This window comes from Apis dorsata, unplaced genomic scaffold (assembly GCF_000469605.1).
Source record: "Apis dorsata unplaced genomic scaffold, Apis dorsata 1.3 scaffold_194, whole genome shotgun sequence".
Classification (NCBI taxonomy): Eukaryota; Metazoa; Arthropoda; class Insecta; order Hymenoptera; family Apidae; genus Apis; species Apis dorsata.
This window is the reverse complement of record NW_006263478.1, coordinates 46462-52534: the sequence shown is the minus strand read 5'-3', so window position 1 is coordinate 52534 and position 6073 is coordinate 46462.

Sequence of the window (6073 nt, the reverse complement as noted above, 5' to 3'; positions counted from 1 at the left end):
GAGGGCGGGAAAGGGAAGGGCGAGAGGAATTTGGCGAGAGGAGAGACGTCTCGCGTAGCCTCTACAAGTCACTGGTTTCTGGTTTTCGGCCCGTTTCATCGCGGACCGCGTTCGACGCGGAAACGCGTATTAATAGTTCGGTGGAAATGGAATCTAGGTGAGGAACGGGTGAGAAACAGAGGGCGGCGAGCTGTTATGCGGCGTTGGTGAGACGGATTCGCACCGGATTCGACTCGATGTCCGCCAATTTATCGTCGGATAAGGCCGATCGATCGCGGTTTCGCCTTTCGCGTGTTTCCACGTTGAATTTCGGAAACGACCGATACCACACATCCACGGGGTGGATCAAGTTGTTAACGCGCTGTTTCTTGTTTTGCCCGGCGACCTCTCCTCCATCGTTTCGCCTTTCGTGTTTATGTTCGAATTGATTAAAAAGTGATTAAAAAGAAAAGAAAACGTTGTTGATTATGACTCGTGTTTGAGACGATGTTATTACGATGTTGGTATTTTGGGGTTGGAAATAATTGGTGAGTCTGTAGTGTGGATTTTTTAAAAACAAAATTTAACATTCTCGAGTTATGATTTATAATATTTCGATTTTGAGATGACGTTAATTGGTATACTTTGAAAGACACTGATTGGTAAGTCTATACGGATCGAAATTAATTGATATATATATTTTAACTATATATAATATTTTAAGTTAATTAATTGGTAAATTGATATTCTGGATTTTATTTCAGAATCGTCGATCGATTTTATTAATATAAATACTGAAATTATTTATAAGTATATCACGAATTGATACGACGTTAAATTTATATTCCCTTCGAAATAATCAATTTATTAAAAACATCCTTCATTAAAAATATCGTTTCGTTAAAATCGAGCAAGAGTGCAATTCATTCTCACTTGAATCTAGGAAAAGTAATCCTTTACAAAACAACGTTAATTGCACGAGCACAATCGATCCGTGAAATCCAAATCGCTATACCATAGAAAAACACTGGCGAAACTTCAATGTGTTTTCGTTGCAAACCGAGCACAAGTTTCGGGATCGAGCTGACTATAAATCTGATCTCCATTTGCGGAAGGTTCCCAAGGGGAATTTAATAGATCAGTCGAACCAATAGAAACGAATCGATTCCGTAAAATTGTTCGAGAAACAATGTAGCACGAATTCCCCGAACTTTCCGAACTATTTCTTTTCCTTTTCGAAATATTTTTAATACGTCGATCGATCAATTCTTTTCATCAAATTTTTATAAATAGACTGGGGAAATTTAAACAAAATGATATACAAAAAAAAAGAAGAAAGAAAAAGAAATGGAAAATATTTGAAAAATAAAGCAAATTTTTTTAGTGTTTATAAAAGTTTGTACAAATATCCCCAATTTATCAATAAATCTTTATAACACTTTTCTCATTCGCCTCAATCACTCTTGAAACGTTTTTCCTGTTTAAAGCTTTTGGACAGAGACGTCATTTCGGCGAAACGTTTCCAACGAAAGTACAAAAGTTCGTGGTATAATGTTGATAGGGCGATAAACGAGTTGAAGGTGAATTTAATGCACTTGCGGTCCGCGCATCAAATATTTCTCAACGCGGCTATGAATATGTTAATCTGGAAGAAGGAAGAATCTGGAACGTAACCGCGAGCAAAGTGGGCGAACTTGTGTCATTTATGTCTCGCGAAAGTATTCAGATGCAAATTGAAATTCGCGGTGAATCTTTACGGTTGGGGTGAATCGAAGCTAATTTCGATGCTTTACGTATCCAAATAAGAAGTAGAAAAGTAAAACTTTTCGATAGTAGATACTATTAAATTAAAAATCTAGTATAATTAACGATAATCAAAACGTTGTATTAAATTCAATGAGTCGAATTTAAGAATATTTCGCGTGAAATAATTAATTTTTTATTTTTAATTATTTAGAATCGTTTAGAAAATTAATCGAAAGAAATTTCGAAATCAAATCAAATTCAAAACCAAATTGATACGTTTCGAAATCATGATTATCTAAATAATTAGTTGTTTGTATATTAAGTTGAGTAAAAAGATGAAGTAAAAATCTTACTTTGAAAATTCAATTTTCACTTAAATCAATTATTAATTTATAACGATAAATATATAATCATAAGCAAACATAAGGACAACGAGCAGCATTATTGAAATTCATTAATTAATCTCATTAGAGTTATTACACGTGCAAATAAACGAACTTAAACACGATATTGAAACGAAGCTATTAGTTTGCTAAAGCTAAACCTATTATCGATCCATCGAGATCAAATTCCAATTACGTGTGCTACTGCAATATTCAATCATTTTATTCAAATTTACGGATTTTTAATTTTTCCCGATACGGAGAATCGTTTTTCGTGATCACGATTTATTAGATAAATATGGAAATACGATAATTCGCAACTTTTATTCGGAAATTTATAATATATATTTTTTTAAAACTATATTTTTTACTATACTTTTTCTAAAAGTATTAAATTCGATCAATTTCCAATTATTTTAATCGAAATCGCGCGGAAAACTCCAGTTTAAAATTACCTATTTAAATCTTCCATTTCTTTTTTTTATTTAAATCGGATATCATTCCGTTTAAATCGAAATTTAAATAACTTCGATTTTAAATCGTTATCGAATCGAGCACGATTCGAAATAAATTTTTAAAAACGGCATCGAACGTCGAGATATATAAATTACACGCGTTCGCAAAAATCATAAAAAAAAAAAGAAAAATAACATCGCCGAAAAAAGTCATTAAAAAAAAATCTCAAAAATGAGATGTTAAAAAAAAATGCTGTAAAAACAACTGTACTGGCGTATTGCAAAATCGCAATAAACGAGAGTTAAGCATGTAATAAAGGCCAGCTCGAAATTAGCGATCAAAGAAAATCGTATGTGGAAAATCGGTAAATATTTTATCGGTCATCGGGCTGTGAGTTAATTTCACGGGGTTGTGAACGCGTTTGCTGCGTTTATTTAAATCTAAAGGCTGGATCCCCTCCAGCCTCGTTTTCAACAAACCAATGCCAAGTTTCCATTCACAATAATCCCCTGTTGTAACGCGATGTTACAACAGTTGTAACTAAGGCCATTATGATGAGCTACGTGAGAATTTATTTCGGAAACCCTTGGAGCTGCCTTCAGGAAGCCGCAATCTGTTGCAACAATTTCCCGTAAACTCGAGCCACTTCCACAGGACAGATTTACAATTTCGTACGATGGACTGGGGCGCGGTTGTTCACGGTTTACTGCTATCGATCAACACGGTGCGCTTAAACTTGGTGGATCCAACTCTTTCGCGAAGTAAATTAACATCTGTGAAAACGAACGCGTGCTGACGTTGAAAGAGAAGATTCATTACTACGCGGGGAAATATTTATGCCCGTTTTAAACGATATTTGCAACTGTTTGCCTCGCTTTGTACGTTCTAACTAGCGTTAATTTACGCGTGTAAAATTATGTTTATTGACGTTTCACTCGTTTGATTTGCACAGAACGAATGACTTCTAATTCTAATTCTTTTTTTTTTTTTTTCTTTTTTCGCGTCTTCGAATAGATATTCGAACGCTGAAAAAAAATCGCAATGAAAAATTACGCGACAACTTTTGACATACTTTTTTTAAATTTTAATTTTATTACGTTGCGTACGATCGAACGCAAGTTCAATTTCCCCAAGTAGGATAAAAGGGATAGGATAAAAATTCATTACTAAAATCTTGGTTGATGAAAAAATGCGAGTGATGAAAATGATCAAAGCAAACTTAGATTGCAAATTGCAAAAGCAAGCAAGCCGCAATGGCACGAAGATGGCCCGGCGAACGGTTCAGAAGTGTTCTTCTGCCTCGCATAAAATGTAATTTGGTGGGTGTCAGACGGCTGTTACCGTTGCCCACTCTGCTTCTGCAGGCAGCCGCGTTACGAAATTTAATTGGATTTATCGATCGGTTTTCTGATTCCCATTTCCCGTCCGGCCTGCTATCAGCTGTCTGTGTGCAATCGATGTCTCAGCCATGAGTTTCGCTTCTTTTAAACGTTTGTAGGACTATTTATAGGATATTTATTCGCAATCTTATAAGGTGTTTGATTTTTTCCTTGGTTGTAATTTTTAAAATTGTTGCAAGTATTTTAATTAAATAGTCTAGTAGAAAAGTAACGAGGTAAAACCAATAATTTAAATAACAAATTGCTTAAATAAATGAAAATAAAAGTTAAATTAAATTGATAGTGCATAATCTTTGAATATACAACAATGCAATTTTTTATTTCTTCTTTTATCGAAGGTATTTTTAGTTATTTTTATTTTTATTTTTAAAGTTTATCAACAGAGGTAAATAGTAACCCTTTTCACCAACATCGTATAAAATAGTTCTTCCTTACCGGCAATCGAAAAGCAAGGGAACCCTATATCGACCAACAGTTCTACCGAACCTACAACCGATATTACCTTACCAGTTACTGGTAACTTACCATACTTTCGATACTAAGTCGGTAAAGCAGATCGAACGTATAAATGTTACAATAAATTATTTAAAAAACCTATTTGCAAACTCATAAAAAATATCTTTTAAAAATACACGATAGAATTATGATATGTCTTAATCTCAATAATAATATTTATAAGGTTACTTTGAATAATATTCAAAGTAGCCTTATAAATCAATGAAGATACATATAACAAATCATACGTTTTGTACAAGTTATCAAAAAATCTCTATGCTCGCGATTGTATTCAACGAAATTAACATCACCAGGAATACAGCAAAGAATAGAACCGGGAAAGAACTAATTCTATGCAAATCAAGGAGGCGTGGTATAGAATTCCTAGATGTATCATTATCATCGATCCGATATATTACATCCTACGTGCAATCATCTGATCGCAGGTGCATATAAACGTGTTTTCGAGCGTATCGAGTGATATATACATATATAAATGTATTCGCGGAGATTTCCTGCCGATGTGTTTAATTGTGACAGAACAATGCGATGTGCACGAGAATGTTATCGTTCGAAATGTTCGCCAATGGAACGATTATGTTAATGAACCCTCACTTTTACAACTCAACCTTGGAAACAAAAGTCAACTAAAAATGATTCTTTAAATAACTTCGCAATTCGATTTTCTCTATAATTTTCTCTATAATTCCTGTATAAATAATTATCCCTCTTCTGATTCTACGATTGATGTGACGATATTTATTTCTCTTTATCATTATCTATATCCTCCTTCCTCAAAACTCGCGAAGAAATGACAAGTTTGGAAAGTCTATGAAACAAGGAAGCGAGGAGGGAAGGGGAGGAGGCGCGGGGCAATTTTTCAATTCGCATCGCGGAAAAAGGAAACGCGGGCACGAAAGTTTCTTGCGTTTGCAAGAGTTTCCGAGTCGAGTGTACTCTTCCGAGAAAAGCCGCGAAAAGGGAAGTTTATTCCGCGAAACTTTCACGCGGCCCACCCCGCGTACACGCGGAATATGCAAATAATATAATTTTCTTAACTTTCTTGTCGTTGAATTCCCTCCCCTCCCCTCCTCTACCCCCTTTTCCCCGGGGAAAACACCGATAAATTTCTGTTTTCCCGTGCTGCCCGTTTATTGTCGGTCGGAACGTTAAGTTCCGTGATTATAAAACTTTTATTGCGTTTTTACTATATTACGCGTACCAAGATGAAAAATTGAATAACTGTAGGCAAGTTTTATCCGCGAAATAATTTGAATTGCAAACACATCTGTGTTATTATTATTAAATTATCAAGTTTAAATTATATCCGTCATAAATCGGAAAGAACATTGGCAATAAAATAAAGAATAAACAACAAACAATTTTCTTCGATAATTTCAATACCTTTCAATACTTCCACCAACGCATTATCCCTCCATTATTCCTCCAGATATTAGCTCGATCCACGTTTATTTCACGTTCGAATTTCCAATCCATATCCATTATACGAAAAACACCGATTCAACGGATAAAATATTTCAATAAACCCGTAGAACTTAAACGAACCGAGCGAGAGTCCAATTCAAAAATTAAATCGCAAGCGTACGAAGTCTC